This window comes from Rana temporaria, chromosome 12 (genome assembly GCF_905171775.1).
Source record: "Rana temporaria chromosome 12, aRanTem1.1, whole genome shotgun sequence".
In the NCBI taxonomy this organism is placed as follows: Eukaryota; Metazoa; Chordata; class Amphibia; order Anura; family Ranidae; genus Rana; species Rana temporaria.
In genome coordinates, this window is record NC_053500.1 from 65,953,617 (window position 1) to 65,973,757 (window position 20,141).

Here is a 20,141-nt window from a genome sequence, read left to right on the forward strand (position 1 = left end):
GTAGGCCTGTAATTCTTAGGAATAACTCACTTAAATCTGTCCAAACAAGAGTCTAGTAGGCATCCCGGGTATGATTTTTTTTAAAAAACAAAATTATAAATTATAATATAATAAATAATTATAAATAATTATAACAAATAATAATAATATAATTATAATAAAAATTAATCAATATTGTAATCAACTCAAAATCACTGAAATTTGCTCAGTTGCAGAATTGTCGTTGTCATTATTTTTACTTTTTTATGATGAATTTACCCATAAATCGCTATCGCACAATTCTGCAAGTGATTATAATTTATTATCGCTGTTTTCTAGCTGCTCTAAAACAATTTTTGACATAAAGGGACACTTTTGGTTGCTATGGACAATCTACAGTTTGCAGGCAGAAAGAACAGTTTTTATTATATAAAAGTACATGCAGGGCACTGGGCAGACCACTAGGGACAAGGGGTGTGTGTATTGTTTACATACAGTACTGTAATCTATAAGATTACAGTATACTGTATGTAATGTGTTTGTTTACCTTTTTGAATTTGGCGCCGTTCTCCGCCCCCGTGCGTCGTAACGTCGCAGGGAACAGAGATCGGCGGCACACAGAGGCACTGTGTGAATCGAGCGAGCACCCGCTCGCTCACACAGCGCGGTGGCATCGCTGGATCCAGGGACAAGGTAAGTAAACCATGCCTGTGGATTCAGCGAGGCGAGCCCGAGTCTGACTCGGGGTTACCGATCGCAGTACAAAAATGTAACCCCGAGTCAGACTCGGGAATACCGCCAGGGGGGTTAAACCCCCTTCCTAACCAGATCAATTTTCAGCTTTCGGTGCTCTCACATTTTGAATGACAATTAGTCATACAACATTGTACCCATATGAAATTTCGGTCCTTTTTTTTCACACAAATAGAGCTTTCTTTTGGTGGTATTTAATCACCATTGGGTTTTTATTTTTTGCACTATAAAAGAAAAAAGACTGAAAATTCTGTAAAAAAAATAATTTTTCTTGTTTCTGTTATAAAATTTATAAAATGTGTAATTTTTCTTCATAAATTTTGGCCAAAATTTATACTGCTACATATCTTTGGTAAAAATATTTATTATTTGGTCTTTGTGAAAGTTAGGGCTCTTTCACACGTCCGTTTTTCAGATCAGTTTTTTTTTCATCAGTTGATCCGTTTTTCCATCAGTTTTTCGTCAGTTTTTCGTCAGTTTTTCGTCGGTTTTTCATCAGTTTTTGCATCAGTTTTTGCATCAGGTTTTCCATCCGTTTTTTCATCCGTTTTTTTTTTTTTTTGGGGGCTTTTTACATAGAAAAACGGATGTTAGCGGAACGGATGATAAACGGATCATCCGTTAACGTCCGTTTTTCGTCCCTTCCATTTTTTAGACAGAAAGAAATAGGGGTTTCTTCCGTCCAAAAAAACGGAACTGAACGCAGACGTATGCTAACGGACGTTAGCGGGTGCTCATCCGCTAACGGACGCTAGCCCATAGGGAAGCATTGCGGTCCGTTAACGGACGTCCAAAAAACGGACGAACGGAACGGACGTGTGAAAGAGCCCTTATAGAGTCCACAAGCTATGGTGCCAATATCTGAAAATTGATCACTCCTGAAGTACTGACTTGCTCATTTCTTGAGACCCTAACATGCCAGAAAAGTACAAATACCCCCCAAATGACCCCTTTTTGGAGTGAGAAGACATTCCAAGGTATTGAGAAAGAGGCATGGTGAGTTTTTAAGAGTTGTCATTTTTTTTTCCACAATTCTTTGCAAAATCAAGATTTTATTTATTTTAGATACCTAACAGTTCCACCCTTCAAAATTGCACATGCTCGTGAATGTGCCCAAACTTTGCTACTTAAAAACCCCATAGGCGACGCATTATTTTTTTTATTGTTACATGTTTTTAGTTAAAGAGGAGGTCTAGGGGCCAAAATCATGCCTCTTGCTCTAACGTTTGCAGAGTATGTCAGGTATTAGAGTATTGCGGAGTATTGCAGGGTATTGCGAGTATTGGCAGAGTATTGGAGAATTGCAGAGTATTGCAGAGTATCGCGGGGTATTGCAGATTCTCATTTGGGTATTGCAGAGTATTGCGGGGTATTGCAGAGTATCGCAGGGGTATTGCAGAGTATCGCACAGGTATTGCAGGGTATTGCAGAGGGTATTTGCAAAGTATTGCACAGGATATTTGCAGGGTATTGCACAGGGTATTTACAGGGTATTTGCAGAGTATTGCACAGGTTATTTGCAGAGTATTGGACAGGTTATTTGCAGATCACGTGGTAAACGCCCGCTATCAGGGGCAATTTACCGCGATCTGTGATGCTCCGGGTCTTCTAGACCCGGCAGTCACAGATGATTCCGGGAGCGTGCCCCAGGGGGCGCGCGGGAGCAGGATTCTGGTGGGACGTCCCAGGGACGGCATCCCAGAATAACTCGACCACGCTGTAGATGTATTTTGTCTATAGCGCGGTCGGCAAGTGGTTACTATTGGACCTTAGAAAATTTAATCTTTCAAAACTATGTGGGCACAGTATTCGTCGGCCCACCACATACGATGTTTTCTGAAGATACAGGGTTAAAAACATTTAATATGCCTGTTTGTATTCAAGAAATATTTTTACATTGAATCTAGCTGATGTGTTTGTAACTAGAATGAAAATCAAAATGACATCAGTCTAAAGGAGAGGACACACAGAGGCTGTTTACACATCTGCACTCAAGAGCACTAGTGTGGGCCACCAGAACAACCTTTTTAGGGTGACCCACACAGGTGCTCCTGTGTATTTTTTGGGTGTCTATATGTGTGAAACTTGTCCCAAAAAGGTGAGTAGTCAAGATTTGTGTTTGGAAAAAATTATGTCTTCTGCTTGTAACTCTGCCCAAACAGACCTTGTACCCCACTTCCAAGCAATATTTAATATTCCTATTTTTGCCCTCAAATATGGTTGTGCTAAGTATACCTTTGTTTTCATTCTCATAGGGGAGAGAAGACTGGGAGGACACCACTCCTCAGAGCCCAGGAACCCCAAACCTCGCGCAGGAACAACCACCTCGCAAGGAACCCCAACCTCGCAAGGAACCCCAACCTCGCAAGGAAAAACATGAGGATGTTGAGGAAGGAGAAGAGGAGGAAGGAGAGGTGGAGGATGGTGGTGGAAAATTTTCACCACAACAGGTCATTATCTGTCACCACAGCTTCAGGTAATAAGAGATGTAGGCCTGCAGATTTAATAATACCTTTTTTTTTGTATTTGGTTTAGGGGATGAACATGTGGCTGAAGAAAGGCCTCGATTCTCCAGTTCGAGTGCCCAAAACATCCTCCTCCAAATCAAGGCGTGAAGTAGGGAAATGGATGTCATAAAAAAAAAAGGTCTTTATTGAGCAAACCTTTAAGGACATAATTGATGACTTGGGGGGAAACTAATAAAACCCCCTTTTTTTAGTTCCCAGTTTACATTAAATGTTTTTTTGCACTTTTTCGAACAAGCCAAAATGTGCTATCTGCCATCTCGGGATATCCATGTACGTGTTTTGTGGGTGAAAGCCCATCCTCACAACTCAAGTAGGTGAAAGGAAGAAGGGGTTGCACCCACAAAACACATCCATTGATCACCGATGATGGCAGATAGCACATGTTGACAATAGGGATCAGGAGGTAAATACCCATTTTTTACCCTAAAAAGACTGTGTGCATCTTCAAATTTTGGCTTGTCCAGGGGTGACAGCACCCCATCTTATTATGGGCAGATAGACAATTTAAAAAACTAGAATGTCTGAGATATTGCCTAGAGGTTTACATTGTTGTATTTTGTGGTATGTTATTTAAAGTTTTGTATTTTCATTAAAAAAAAATGCCAGTTTATGGCAAAAAAACAAAACAGAAAAAAAATGATACACCTCAAATATTGTATAAAGACCCTGGGCCAGATTCTCGTAGATTTGAGGCGGGCGTAGCGTAAGCCATTTACACTACACCGCCCCAACTTACAGGAGCAAGTGCTGTATTCCCCAAACACTTGCTCGTAGTTTGGGGCGGCATATGTAATTGGCCCGGCGTATCCCCGCGTAATCCAAGGGGGTGGCTTGTATTTAAATTAAGAGCGCCCCCGTGCCATTCGAACTGCGCACGCGCCGGGCTTAAAATAGCACAGTGCGCATGCTCCAGTTCTCGACGGAAAACCTCGACGTCTTTTCCCATCGGGTACGTCGTTTTACTAAGTCGTTCTTGAATACGACTTTACGTCAATGACGCACACGTCGGCGTCATTGATGTAAAGTCGTATTCAAGAACGACTTAGTAAAACGACGTACCCGATGGGAAAAGACGACGCGGACCCGACGCCATACTTAACATGGCATACGTGGGACTGGCGTAAGGTTACCCCTCATATAGCAGGGGTAACCTTAACGCTTACGCAAACGACGTAAGCGATGGTTACGCGACTCGATTTCGTTCGGGGAATCGGGCGTATCAGGCTCATTTGCATAAACAAATGAGACCTGAGCGTAAACGCCACCTAGCGGCCGGCGGCGAATTACATTTAATATCCGACAGTGTAAGTGACTTACACTAGTCGGATCCTAGCCTAAATCCGGCGTATCTTGTTTTGTGAATACAAAACAATGATACGCCGGCGGGAAATTCGATTTACGCCGGTGTATCAGTAGATACACCGGTGTAACTTGTTTGAGAATATGGCCCCATGTGTGTGAATATGCACCAAGTAAAATTTATATGAAACAACAACAAAGTGTGGCTTGTTTTTCTCAATCCCCTATAACTTTTTTGTGTTTAGTTTTGGTGTTACCAGTGAAAATGGTTGTTATTTCATAATGAAAATACACTTGACATCTACAAGTAAACTAGGAAAAACTAAGAGACAGCTAAAATAAACACAAGCAAGACATCAAAAATGTAATTTAAACAGATTTCTTTATGTTTTTTTGAAAGATAATAAGTTTACAGATTGGCTGGCATAGGAATGGCCCCCCTACCATGAAATATTCCACATATTTATCCCGGACTGCACGGGCACTTTGGGGGGCAAGCCAGTACGGGGCATGTTCTAGGACTGGCAAGGTATTTTCACCTAGGTAAGTCTGGCCTCGGGCCCAACTGTGGCCATATAAGTTGGAGACTGCCTCCTTAGAAATTTGTGAGAACACAGCAACAAAAAACTTATATAGTTCCATTTATATTTTTGCCATATGCATTGATATTAAAAATAGCCGGAACCGGCTGGCCATTATCCCAAAGGCGTTCTCCACAACTCTTCGGGCTCTGGCCAGCCGGTAGTTGAACACCCTCCTCTCTGGGGTGAGGGTCCTCTGGGGGAATGGCCTCATGAGATGCGGTCCCAGGCCAAAGGCTGTATCAGCCAAAAAAACGAACATTCTCTGCATCCAAGGCAATGCAAGATCATCACTCTGAGACGAAGCGCAAACTCCGTCTGCCTGAAGGCTCCCCATCCGACAACTGGCCGTTCTTCCCCACGAAAACATAGAGGAATTCATACTGTGCTGACACCACCGGCCATCAGCACAATGCTATGAAACCCCTTGTAGGTGTAATAAAAGGAACCAGAACGGGATTGACACGATGCGGACATGCTTTCCATCAATGGCTCCACCGCAGTTGGGGAAGTCCCACCGCATGGCAAACTCCGATGCCACAGTCTGCCATTCATGTGCATGGAAGGAAGCTGTGGAATCAAACAAGATAAAAAAAAAATTTAATTTTGCACATAACATTGCAAAAAGATTTACAAAATCATTATTGGCCAACAACATTATAACATTTATTTTAAGGAGCATTTAAATACAAAAATATAAGGACAATTATCACATTCCTCACCCCCTCTGATGGCCCATTGTTAAAATTTAGGGGGGGGGGAGCTAGATGAGTTTGGGAATTCAAAATAAATAAATGATAAAGCTATACTTTAACCTCCCTGGTGGTATGATTATTTCAGATTTTAGGTGCTGAAAGCGGTACCAATATTTTGCAAGGAAATTTGGCATTTTACATTGTAGGCCGGTTATTCTTAGGAATAACTCATTTAAATCTGTCCAAACAAGAGTCTAGTAGACATCTCGGATATGATAAAGTTGAAAAACAAAATCATAAATTATAATATACTAAATAACTATAAATAATTATAACAAATAATAATATAATTATAATAAAAATTATTCATAATGTAATCAAATCAACAACACTGAAATTTGCTCAGTTGCAGAATTGTCGTTGTCATTACTTTATTTCTTTATGACCAATTTCCCCACAAATCGCTATCGTTCAATTCTGCAAGTTATTATAATTTATTATCGCTGTTTTCTAGCTGGTCTAAAACCACTTTTGACATAAATGGACAGTTTTTGGTTGCTATGGACAATCTACAGTTTGCAGGCAGAAAGACAGTTTTTATTATACAAAAGTACATGCAGGACACTGGGCAGACACTAGGGACAAAGGGGGTGTGTATTTTTACATACAGTACTGTAATCTGTAAGATTACAGTATACTGCATGTATTGTGTTTATTTACTTTTTTGATATTGGCGCCATTCTCCGCCCCCGTGCATCGTAACGTCGCAGGGAACGGAACTCGGCGGCACACAGGCACTGTGTGAATCGAGCGAGAACACCGCTCGATCACACAGCGGAGAGTTATCGCAGGATCCAGGGACAAGTAAACCATGCCTGTGGATGCTGCAAGGCGATCCCGAGTCTGGCTCGGGGTTACTGCTCTTGGTTCTGAAATTCCACCCCGAGCCAGACTCGGGAATACTGCCAGGGGGGGTTAAAACACATTTTTTTTTTTAGATGAGTTTGGGACCCTCCAAAAAAAATATGGTAAAGCTATACTTTAAAACACATTTTTTTTTGGGGGGGGGGGGGGCTAGATGAGTTTGGGACCTCAAAAAATAAATACATGGTGAAGCTATACTTTAAAACACATTTTAGGGGGGGGGTAGATGAGTTTGGGGACCTAAAAAAAAAATGGTGAAGCTATACTTTAAAATACATTTTAGGGGGAGGGGAGAGTAAAGCACTACAATGAAGCTGACAAAATACATTGGGAAGTGACTAGGCTAGGTGTGTTTGGGCCCAGGATAGAATGCTGGAGAGGTTAGTGAAGGGAAATATGCATGTAGGCCAAAAAAGGGGCATGGGGACAAAGGGGACATTCTCAGCATATTACAATCATGGTAATTAGGGAAGGAGGAAAGAAATACAATACATTAGCATACATTAAATACATAGAATGAGATATTAAAGGAGAACATTTACCCTCATATAGTCCTCCTACAGGACTTGTATAATGACAGAACAGGTATCTGGGATTATGAGGCCCAGAGCCTGGGGGAGATGACTGTCGTGAACTTCAAGTCCTGCAAGCTTCTCCCAGTTGCCAGATAGCGTAATGTGGCAACTAGCCTCTGCTCAGCACTGATGGCTTCCCGCTTAACGGTATCCTGCCTGGTGATATAGGGGGGACACCAAAGCCAAGAGATGTTGAAAACGGGGATAAACATTCCTATGGAAATTACTGTAATCATCAGGATTATTCTCCTGGATCTCCTGCAGCAGAGGCATATGACAGAATTGGTCCCTCTGGAGCAACCAATTCTTAGTCAATGAACGCCTCCTCACCCTGTTCATGGCCTTGTCTTGGTCTAAAACAAGAAGACCAACAAAAACCGACTGCACAGCACGAACTCTAGGACGAGCACGTACCTGCAACATGGCTAGAAAACGAACGTCTAAACAGAACAAACAAACTAAACAGAACGCACTGAAGAACAGCAAGTCCTATGAAGAACGACCTGAAAATCAGAAACGAGCAGACAGGAACACACTGTAAAACAAATACGACCTGACTACACGCCCTGAAAGACAAGATACAAACCCACAAGCACAAACCTGAACTGCAGAAAACGATATGAAAGCACGAAGACTGAAAAGCGCGAATCGTCTCTCACCAAACTTTTACTAACACGTGGTAGCACAAGATTAGCAAAAGCAGCCCCAAGGGTGGCGCCAGTGGAATCGAACTTCCCCTTTATAGTGCCGTTGTACGTGTTGTACATCACCGCGTTTGGAACGACGACATTTTGTCTCGACAGTGTGTATGCAAGGAAAGGCTTGACAAAAAATCCCGTCAAGCTTGACAAAACTCGTCGAGAAAAACAAAGTTTCTTTTACGACGGGGATTCTCGGTCGTGTGTACACAGCCTTACACTCCCGCTATCCATTTTAGCAATGGTCCATATATCTCAACACCTCAAACATAAACCGCCAACTTACCCTGTCAAACGCCTTCTCCGCGTCGGTTCTTAAGAAAATACAGGGCGTTTTGTTCCTTTGGCCAGTGGTCCAGGTTGAGTGCCTAAGGGCCTCGTACACTCGACCGAGTAACTCGTCGAGCGAGACACATCGTTTTTCCTCGACGTGTTCCGTGTTAGGCTTGTCGAGGAACTCGACAAGCTTCTTTGCGTACACACTGGTCAAGACAAAATCTCCTCGTTTTCAAACGCGGTGACGTAGAACACATACCATGGCAGGGGAAGTTCGTTTCCACTGGAACAACCCTTGGGGCTGCTTTTGCTAATCTCATGTTACTGCGTGTTAAGTAAAAGTTTGGTCGGAGGTGATTTTCACTTTTCAGTCTGTTACAGCGTGAAAATGTGTTATCTCCATTACAAATGCTACTTTTACTCCCGTCTCATACTTTATTCTGAGCATGCAAGGGTTTCTTAGCATACACATGCTCGAGTTTCTTGTCGAAAACCAGCCCGACGAGGAACCCGATGAGGAAATTGAGACTCCCGTCGAGGAAAAAGAGAACTTGTTCTCTTTTTTTCTCGTTGAGTTCCTCGACAGTTTCCTCGATGAAAAACGAACGTTGAGTTCCTCGGCAAAAAAGCTCTCCCACCAAGTTTCTTGATGGATTCTGTCAAGTTTCTCGGTCGTGTGTGCGAGGCTTTAATGGTGTTATCACTGGCTTCACGAGTCAAAATGAACCCAACCTGGTCCGAGTGAATCAATTGGTTCAATAGCGGTTGGAGTCGAGAGGCCAACAGTTTGCACTCCGCCGGATCTTTCCCTTCCTTCGGGATAACCAAAATATGTGCCTTTAGAGCATCCGGCGGAAGGGTGGAAGCCTTCAAATTCTGTAAGTTGTTATTGAAAAATCTACAGATTTTTAGAGGTAAATTTGATTTTATTTACAGTTTTGCATACCTTCAGTTTTCATAATTTCACAAATAACCACTTACCGACCGCCCACTGTATATGTACTTCCTGTTTTTAAAGATGGATATCTCGGTAACGGCAGCAGCTGCTGCCACAACCGAGGTATCCATCTTTTCAGTGGGAGGGCGTGTAAACGATAACGGCGGTCTCCGCGGCGGATTCGCCGCGAGATCGCCGTTATCGGTGGTGGGAGAGCGCCCCCCTCCCGCCGCTCTTCCGCGCCCTCCGCCGCTTACCGGAGCCGTCGGTAGCGGCGGAGGAGATCGGGTGCTGCTGCCTGATCAGTGAGGACTCGAGTGAGGGCAAGATGGCCCCCACCCATCCTCATAGCTTTGCTGGGCGGAAGTGACGTCAAAACGTCAGTCCCGCCCAGCGTCTTAAAGAGACAATTTTTTTGTTGTCATTTTTTTAAATGACAAATTTTTTTTTATTTTTTTTATAGCATTTAAGTCTAAATATGAGATCTGAGGTCTTTTTGACCCCAGATCTCATATTTAAGAGGACCTCTCATGCTTTTTTCTATTACAAGGATGTTTTACATTCCTTGTAATAGGAATACAAGTGATACATTTTTTTTTATTATTTCAGTGTAAAAAATTATAAAATCAATATAATATATAAGAAAACAAAAAAATGTTTTTAAAGCGCCTCGTCCCGACAAGCTCGCGCGCAGAAGCGAACGCATACCGCGAGTAGCGCCCGCATATGAAAACGGTGTTCAAACCACACAAGTGAGGTATCGCCGCGATCGTTAGAGCGAGAGCAATAATTCTAGCCCTAGAGCTACTCTGTTGCTCAAAAAAATGCAACCTATAGAATTTTTTAAACGTCGCCTATCGAGATTTTTATGGGTAAAAGTTTGACGCCATGCCACGAGCGGGCGCAATTTTTAAGCGTGACATGTTGGGTATCATTTTACTCGGCGTAACATTATCTTTCACAATATATAAAAAAATTGGGCCAAATTTATTGTTGTCTTATTTTTTAATTAAAAAAGTGATTTTTTTTCAAAAAAAGTGCGCTTGTAAGACCACTGCGCAAATACGGTGTGACAAAAAGTATTGCAATGACCGCCATTTTATTCTCTAGGGTGTTAGAAAAAATATATAAAATTTTTGGGGGTTTTAAGAAATTTTCTAGCAAAAAAAAACTGTTTTAGTCTTGTAAACGCCAAATCTGAAAAACACCTTCTGTCCTTAAGTGGTATTTACATTTACAAATATTTGTTATTTAGCAACTCAATACTGTACATTTTTAGTTTTTTTTATTTATTAGGAATTTAGCAGGAATTTTGGAAATGTTGCCATGTATGTATCCACTAATAACAATTTTAGTGTATTTTTAATAAAATTGCAATTCGATAAACATTCATGCATCTTTTGAGGGGCCTAAAAAAAACAGTAGAATGTTTTTATTATTCTCTAGGTCATGTGTTTTCAGAAAATGTATGGTTTGAGTGGTCTTTTACAAATTCTGAAAGCTGTAAAGGGACAATGATAATACCTCCAGCTTTTTAGAGTATTTTTTTTTTTTTACTGTTTTGCGCACCTTCAGTTTTCACCATTTCACAAAAAGGTGCAATTTATAATGTACAGATATTTGTTATTTATTAACTCAACACAATTGTAACTTTTATATTTAGTAGGAATTTAAGTGGAGATTTTATAAAATTTGCGGTGCCTTAAAAATGAATAGCACGTTATTTTTATTCTACTGGCCATCAGGGCCGCCATCAAGAATTATGGGGCCCCTTACACAGCTTCAGGCATGGGCCCTCCTGGAGCAGAGAACCGGGGAGGGGGGGTGCTGCTGTCTGAAATTGAGAAGGGGGGGGGGGGCTGCCGCGAATTGAGAAGCGGGGGGTCCTTTATAAAAAAAAAGAAGAAATAAAGAACAATATATAATAAAAGGGGGGTAGCCATCCGGGGTCCTGGGGAACCTCTGGGCCCTTTAATAAAAAGAAAAAAAGAAATAAAAAAAATATATATATTTTGTTTTTAAAAAGGGGGGTCGCCATCTGGGGCCCTGGGGAACCTCTGGGCCCTTTAATACAAAGAAAAAAAGAAAAATATATATATATATATTTTTTTAAAAAGGGGGGGTTGCAATCTGGGGCCCTGGGGACCTCTGGGCCCTTTAATAAAAAAAAAATATATATACATATATATATATATATATATATATATATATATATATATATATATATATATATATATATACACACACACAAATTATTATTTTTTTTTTATAAAAAGAAATTACAAAAAAAAGGGGGTTGCCATCCGGGACCTCTGGGCCCTTTAAAAAAAAAAAAAAAAAACATTTATAAAAAAAAAAAGGAGGTTTGCCACATGGGGCCCTGGGACCTCTGAGCCCTTTAATAATATATATATATATATATATATATATATATATATATATATATATATATATATATATAAAATAATACAAAAATAAAATAAAAAATATTTTTGTTTTATAAAAAAAAGGGGGGGTTGCCATCTGGGGGCCCTTTAATTATATATATATATATAATATATATATATATATATATGTATATGTACAGGGAGTGCAGAATTATTAGGCAAGGTGTATTTTTGAGGATTAATTTTATTATTGAACAACAACCATGTTCTCAATGAACCCAAAAAACTCATTAATATCAAAGCTGGAATATTTTTGGAAGTAGTTTTTAGTTTGTTTTTTAGTTTTAGCTATTTTATAGGGGGATATCTGTGTGTGCAGGTGACTATTACTGTGCATAATTATTAGGCAACTTTAACAAAAAAAAAAATATATACCCATTTCAATGATTTTATTTTACCAGTGAAACCAATATAACATCTCAACATTCACAAATATACATTTCTGACATTCAAAAACAAAACAAAAACAAATCAGTGACCAATATAGCCACCTTTCTTTGCAAGGACACTCAAAGGCCTGCCATCCATGGATTCTGTCAGTGTTTTGATCTGTTCACCATCAACATTGCGTGCAGCAGCAACCACAGCCTCCCAGACACTGTTCAGAGAGGTGTACTGTTTTCCCTCCTTGTAAATCTCACATTTGATGATGGACCACAGGTTCTCAATGGGGTTCAGATCAGGTGAACAAGGGGGCTATGTCATTAGTTTTTCTTCTTTTATACCCTTTCTTGCCAGCCACGCTGTGGAGTACTTGGACGCGTGTGATGGAGCATTGTCCTGCATGAAAATCATGTTTTTCTTGAAGGATGCAGACTTCTTCCTGTACCACTGCTTGAAGAAGGTGTCTTCCAGAAACTGGCAGTAGGACTGGGAGTTGAGCTTGACTCCATCCTCAACCTGAAAAGGCCCCACAAGCTCATCTTTGATGATACCAGCCCAAACCAGTACTCCACTTCCACCTTGCTGGCGTCTGAGTCGGACTGGAGCTCTCTGGCCCTGTACCAATCCAGCCACGGGCCCATCCATCTGGCCCATCAAGACTCACTCTCATTTCATCAGTCCATAAAACCTTTGAAAAAATCAGTCTTGAGATATTTCTTGGCCCAGTCTTGACGTTTCAGCTTGTGTGTCTTGTTCAGTGGTGGTCGTCTTTCAGCCTTTCTTACCTTGGCCAGGTCTCTGAGTATTGCACACCTTGTGCTTTTGGGCACTCCAGTGATGTTGCAGCTCTGAAATATGGCCAAACTGGTGGCAAGTGGCATCTTGGCAGCTGCACGCTTGACTTTTCTCAGTTCATGGGCAGTTATTTTGCGCCTTGGTTTTTCACACGCTTCTTGCGACCCTGTTGACTATTTTGAATGAAACGCTTGATTGTTCGATGATCACGCTTCAGAAGCTTTGCATTTTAAGAGTGCTGCATCCCTCTGCAAGATATCTCACTATTTTTGACTTTTCTGAGCCTGTCAAGTCCTTCTTTTGACCCATTTTGCCAAAGGAAAGGAAGTTGACTAATAATTATGCACACCTGATAGAGGGTGTTGATGTCATTAGACCACACCCCTTCTCATTACAGAGATGTACATCACCTAAGTATGCCTAATTGGTAGTAGGCTTTCGAGCCTATACAGCTTGGAGTAAGACATCATGCCACAAGAGGATGATGTGGTCAAAATAGACATTTGCCCTAAGAATTCGGCACTCCTGTATATATATAGATATATATAAAATAAAAGAAATAAAAATATATAAAATATAGAATAAAAAAAAGGGGGTTTGCCCAAAAAAAATTTTTTAAAGGGGGTTGCCATCCGGGTCCCCCCTGGGGACCTCCGGGCCCCTTATAGGTTTACTTGCCTGTACCCCCCCTGATGGCGGCCTGCTGGCCATGTGCTTTCAGAAAATATATGGTTAGGGTGGTCTTTTAACGAACTCTGAAAGCTGTAAGTGAAAAATGAAGACCTCCAGATTTTAGAGACATTTTTCACCATTTCGCAAAAAAGGTGCAATTTAAAATTACAAATATTTGTTATTTATAACCTCAATATAGGTTAAGCTTTCATATTTAGTAGGAATTTAGCAGAAATGTTGTAAAATTTGCTGTGTTTGTATCTGCTAATAATGAATTTAGTGTATTTTTATTAATTATTAATTATTATTAATATTGCTTTGGTAAACATTTATCACAAATATTGTGAGGTATCAAAAATCAATAGCAAAATGGTGAAAATTGAACATACACAAGAAAAAATACATAACCACATTTCTTTAAAAATCTGAAGGTTTTCATTTTTCCCTTACAGATTTCAGAGTTTGTAAAAGATTCCTGAACCATGTATTTTCTGAAAGCATAGGACCAGTAGAATAAGAGGGAGGTGCTACTGATTTTTGAGACCTCACAATATTTGTGATAAATGTTTACCAAAGCAATATTAATACTATCTAATACAAATACACTAAAATCATTATTAGAAGATACAAGTACAGCACATTTTACAATATTCCTGCTAAATTCCTACTAAATATGAAAGCTTAACCTGTATTGAGGTTATAAATAACAAATATTTGTCATTTTAAATTGCACCTTATTGCGAAATGGTGAAAATAGAACATACACAAAACTATAAATAACCACATTTTTGGCCTAGGCCTAGGAACAAGGGAGCAGTTCATGCAGAAATGTAAAAAAAAAAGTTTAAAACAGGTAAATATAATACACTTTCCCAATCTATTTTACTAATGCTAGCAGCATAAGGATTACAAATAGTTAACATTGAGAGAGTTTAGTACCACTTTAAGACTTCTTTTACCTTTTTAAATGTATTCTGGTAGCCAGAAAAAAAATTGAGAACTGGTGCAGCTAAGCAGTGCCATCTTAAGAGCATTATAGGCCCCGGGCAATACAGTGCACTGGGGCCCTGTCTACACAATCACGCACGAGAATTTACTGACAAAAATTATGAAATTTACTGGCAGAACCACATTTTTTTACCGGCACTGCAAAAAAAGTACCTAAAATACCGTTTTACAAATGTCTTCATTGACATTGAAGGTTAGGTTACTATAACCCAGCCTGCTCAGAGTTTCCTCTTACATCAGAGTCTGCAGGATTCCCCCTTACAGTGAAAGGGAACTCTTATGTAAAGGGGAACGCTGCAGATTATGATGTAATGGGGAACTCTGATGTGGAGGGGGGCTCTGGTGACCAGAGACCACCTTATATCAGAGTTCACTGCTTTCTCTTTACATCAGAGTTCCCACTTACATCAGGGTCCTAATACTGATTTCCCCCTTGCACTGTAAGGGGGAATCCTGCAGACTCTGATGTAAAGGGGAACACCAGGAACTCTGATGTGTGGGCACTCTGGTACCTGAGACCACCTTCCGTAGAGTAAATACACTAAGGTAAAGGGTGGGGGTCACTAATATTTTTGTATTCACTCCCCCCTTACATCAGCAACCACCGGCCCCTTAGACTGGCCTGGCGGTGCTATCACTGACCTCCTCTAAGGTGCACCATGCAAGGCTTAGTCAGATGGCTCCAGCTTGGCTGCTCTGGTTTTATCCTACTGTCTCCTCATGTCTGAGCTTCTCACCCATGACCCCCATCCTGGCGACGCTCCCACTCTTGACTCCTCTCCAGACTCTCCCTCAGAGACTGTAGACACGATACAGTTCTACAGTTCTGACCCGCCGCTCTCCACCATTTTTTACTGGGGTCACTGGGCAGCCGATGGGGGCCCCCCAGGCAAGTGGGGCCCCCGGGCAACTTCCCAGCGTGCCCAATGGAAAAGACAGCCCTGCAGCTAAGCAATTAACCCCAATCAACTCTACTTCAGAATGAATAGTAGCTATTCACTAATCTTATTAAGCTACATACACCATTGAAACACATACATGCTAATTGTCTTCCCATATATAAAGTCCACTAACTGTAAAGAATTAGAAAAATAAATGATGGCTGGTTTATAAGTTGAACTTCAGGCTAGCAGCTAAATGCACAGATTAAATATACATAAAAGATCTGTGCAACCTGCTGAAACATATTTTATTACACAGTCCTTACAGTCAGCACAACTCCCAATCCTGTTGCTACCTCTCCCACATGGGATTACAATAGTCTAAAATCAAGTCAAATTCTGATATGTATACAAATTGCATTTATTTTTCGTTTTTTATTTTGTATTTGTTTTAATAAATACATAATCACATTCATTTGGTGTTTTTAATAACTGTCTGTAGTTCAGCTTTAAAGTTGTAAAAGAGTCTTTGCAAGAGTTGGAGTGGTTTGGCTCTGTTAAAAGTTGTAATGAGTAGTAGCTCTTTCAGGAGCATTTAAGAAGTATGAAAGCACTTGCCTTCTGGGTGCATGGTATGGAGAAATAATTTAATGGATGGAAAGGATACTTCTTGTTTGGATTATAATGAAGAAATCTTTATAATAGATACTCCCAGAGAACTCTGACAATTGTTTGTAAAGCACTGTAGTATTTGTTGTGGTAGCAGGAGAAAAGGCTCTTCAATCTGCTAATATGATGGGCTTTGAGGACCCTTCAGCCCCATACACACCATCAGATTATCTGCAGATTTTTGTCTTCAGATTTACCAAAAACATATAATATGAGGTCAAACCTTAAGAGTTTCAATTTGTCTGCAATCAGGCAGGCCCTTGTACTACATGTTTTGGTAAATCTGAAGACAAAAATCTGCAGATAATCTGATGGTGTGTATGGGGCTTGTGGCTTACCACATTCTTTGAATTGAGCGAGACATCAGGATTCATGGGATTCAAGTAACTTAATTGAGGCTTCAGCATTAAATTGTACTCTAGAAAAATAAAACCTTTAGAAGAAACCTGTAGAAAAGGTATTAATGTTCACCATTCCCTGAATAGCAATTCTTAATTTAGAAGAGGTAGCAAAGAAAACTGTTCCTAATAACCTTTGGAATAAAATGAATCTCAGTTTATGAGGAACATCTTTTCATCCAGCATCATTACCTGACCTCACAAATGCCTTTTTGACCAAAATGGAACCCATTTCTACAGACACACTCACTTCAATTTCTTGTAAAAAAAGCCTTTTCAAAGAGTGGAGCCTATTATGACTGCAAAAATATGTGTGCATGGGGGGGCTTGGAGAAACTCTATTTTAATGGCCATGTATTTGGAATGAAATATCCAACAAGTCCATTTATAGGTTGAGAAAAATATAAACTCACACTTTGGGACTGCTATGTCAGTTAACCCCATCCCTTCGAGACCCAACCAAGAACAGTTCTGGAAAAGGATGTGTAGCTAAAAAAAACAAAAACCTATTAATACAAAGTATAAATTTGAATGTAAAACCAACTTCACTAAAAGATGGATATAGCTGAGTTCAGATAATGAGTCTCTATACAACAACTCCCATAGGGTTGCAGAGCCCCAAGAGAAGCAGAGCACAGCTGTTATCTGTTGGCTGTATCAGTGATGCATTCAGCTAATGAAACTCAATAAACTGACCATAAGTTTCAATTGCCAACAATGAGAGGGCTACTTCACCCCTCTTAGGATGCTAAAAAACACATCCATCAAGGAAATCACCAAGTATATATCTTAAAGTGGATGTAAACCCTCACATATCCCCAGTGAAGTGAACAGCCTCAGATGATACACAGAGATGAAACAAATCTCCCTACATACATTTTACCTGTTTTATCTGTGGTCCTCTCTTGTCTACAATCCTTAAAAAAAGCACAATTGTGATAAAATCCTTCTGCATCTGTGAGGAGTAAAGAGGAGGGTGGAGAGCTGCAGTTACAGCTTGTATACACTGTGTGAGAGCTGATTGGATTAAAGGCACACACCCCCTAAACATAGGCAGAGGAACAAAGAAACATGCAGAGCTGTATTCACAAATTCACAGTCACAAATTTATCTCATGTGTCAGGAAATCTTCTCAAGAAGTGACTCAGGTTGATAACAGAAGAACAAAGTACAGAGAGAAAATAATATTTTGGAGAGATATCTGTGCTTAGTTTAAAATTTAATAACTGGGGTTTACAACCACTTTAAATTAAAACTAAAAACCTGCACTATAGTGCCCAAACTAAATCAGTAAAAAAAAATACAAAATTACAGGCCTCAGAATGAAAGAGGTCTCATATTACTTTAAACTTATCTCAGGGGAATGGATGGCTCACAATTCTTAACCCCCCTGGCAGTTATTCCCGAGCGTGATTCGGGGTGGATTTTTTGTGCTAAAATCGGTATCCCCCGAGTCACGCTCGGGTAGCTTATGCAGAGCCTGCAGCACGCGCTGGCTTACCTTGCTCCTGGATCCAGCGATGCCACCGGGCTGTGTGAGCGAGCGGACCTCGCTCGATTCACACAGTGTCCCCGTATGCTGTCGATCTCCGTTCCCTGCGACGTTACGACGCACAGGGGCGGAGATCGGCGCCAAATTCAAAAAAGTAACAAACACTTACTATACAGTATACTGTAATCTTATAGATTACAGTACTGTATGTAAAAATACACACCCCCTTGTCCTAGTGGTCTGTCCAGTGCCCTACATGTTCTTTTATATAATAAAAACGGTTCTTTCTGCTGCAAACTGTAGATTGTCCATAGCAACCAAAAGTGTCCCTTTATGTAAAAAATGGTTTTAGATCAGCTAGAAAACAGCGATAATAAATTATAATCAATTGCAGAATTGTGCGATAGCGATTTGTGGGGAAATTCGTCATAAAAAAAAAATAATGACAGCAACAATTCTGCAACTGAGCAAATTTCAGTGATTTTGAGTTGATTACATTATTGAATAATTTTTATTAGAATTATATTATTATTTGTTATAATTATTTATAATTATTTATTATATTATAATTTATAATTTTGTTTTTAAAAAAATGGCATACCCGGATGCCTATTAGACTCTTGTTTGGTCAGATTTAAGTGAGTTATTTCTAAGAATACAGGCCTACAATATAAAACGCCAAATTTCCTTGCAAATAATGGTACCGCTTTCAGCACCTTTTTTCTGAAATAATCATACCGCCCAGGGAGGTTAAAGGCATGCATGGCTTTCCCGCAGCAGGACACCTCATATGTTACAAACAGATCTCACACATGGGAAAGAGGGAGGGGTTACCTTAATATTGTAGTATAATACTTAATTTAATTAAAACAGCTTATATACTCACAAAACAGAAGGAACAGCTTAGCACTGAAACATAGCAAACACTGCTCATTTTATTTAAACTAGCTTGATGGACGTCACCACTTGACTCTGGCCTACACGTTTCGTCCCAAATAACCATCATCTGAGGGCTGCCGAAATAGACACAGAGGCTGGTGATGTCATCCACACAGTAATGCAGGGGGGAGGGAGCAAGCAGGAGAGTCAGGACGCTCTCTACTTTGAAGATAGAGAAAGGAGCTGTGTGTTAGTGGGCGTCCTGACTTTCCTGTTAACCCCCTCAAGAGGCTTTCTCCACACCAGGGAGAAAGCCTCGCATTACGGTGTGTAGTTACAGACAGAAGAACAGGAAGTGTGGATTTCCCAGAAGAAATAAGGACATTTAAAAGCAAAATCGAAGGATGAGGTAAGTGAAGGAGGACTGCACTGAGGTAAAGGAAGCTATTTTTTTTACCTTTACAACCCCTTTAAAGATCATTATGAGACTTTTTATTATGGATTTATTTCATATTTGATATATGCTTTGAGTATTACAGTACAACCATTTGTTTTGTTATTATAAGTATATCTCTTCATAAAACATTTGCATAGCTGTATATGGTTCTATCTCACAAACTTAAGGTGCTGTCCATGGCTCATACATTACTCACTATTAAGGTGTGAGTTTACACACAGGCCGACATTGAGGCCTTGGTGGGGCGAGTAGAAACGGCACACAGGCAGGAACTCGGGATTGTTAAGAAAGACGTCCTATCCCTCTCCACCAGACTTACAGCGGGTGAGTCCTCCCTGTCGACACTAGACCAGAGGGTGTCGGCATTAGAATCCTCACAGAGAGCACATGCGGAGTCATCGGCGGCCTTGCGGTTACGCATGGAAGAGATGGAGGAATGGAGCCGCAGAAATAACTTGCGGCTCCGCTGACTGCCGGAGGCTACGGAGCCGTCGGATCTGCTGGACATTTTTAAAAGAGTGGCAGGTGAGCAGATACAGGGCCGTCTGGAGTTTGATCGTGTGCCCCGGGCCCTGGGCCCCAGATCTGAGGACCCCACCAAGCCGCGTGATGTTATATGCCGCCTGCACATTTACACCCACAAAGAAATTATTGCCCGCAAAGCTTGGGAGCTGCAGGATCTGAAACTAGACGGAGTGGCGCTCAAGATCTTGCCAGACATCTCACGGGCAACCTTGCAGCGCCGGGCTATGCTGAAGCCCCTATTGGACTTAGCCAGGAGAAGCAACGTTGGGGCTTCCCCCTCGCAGTCACC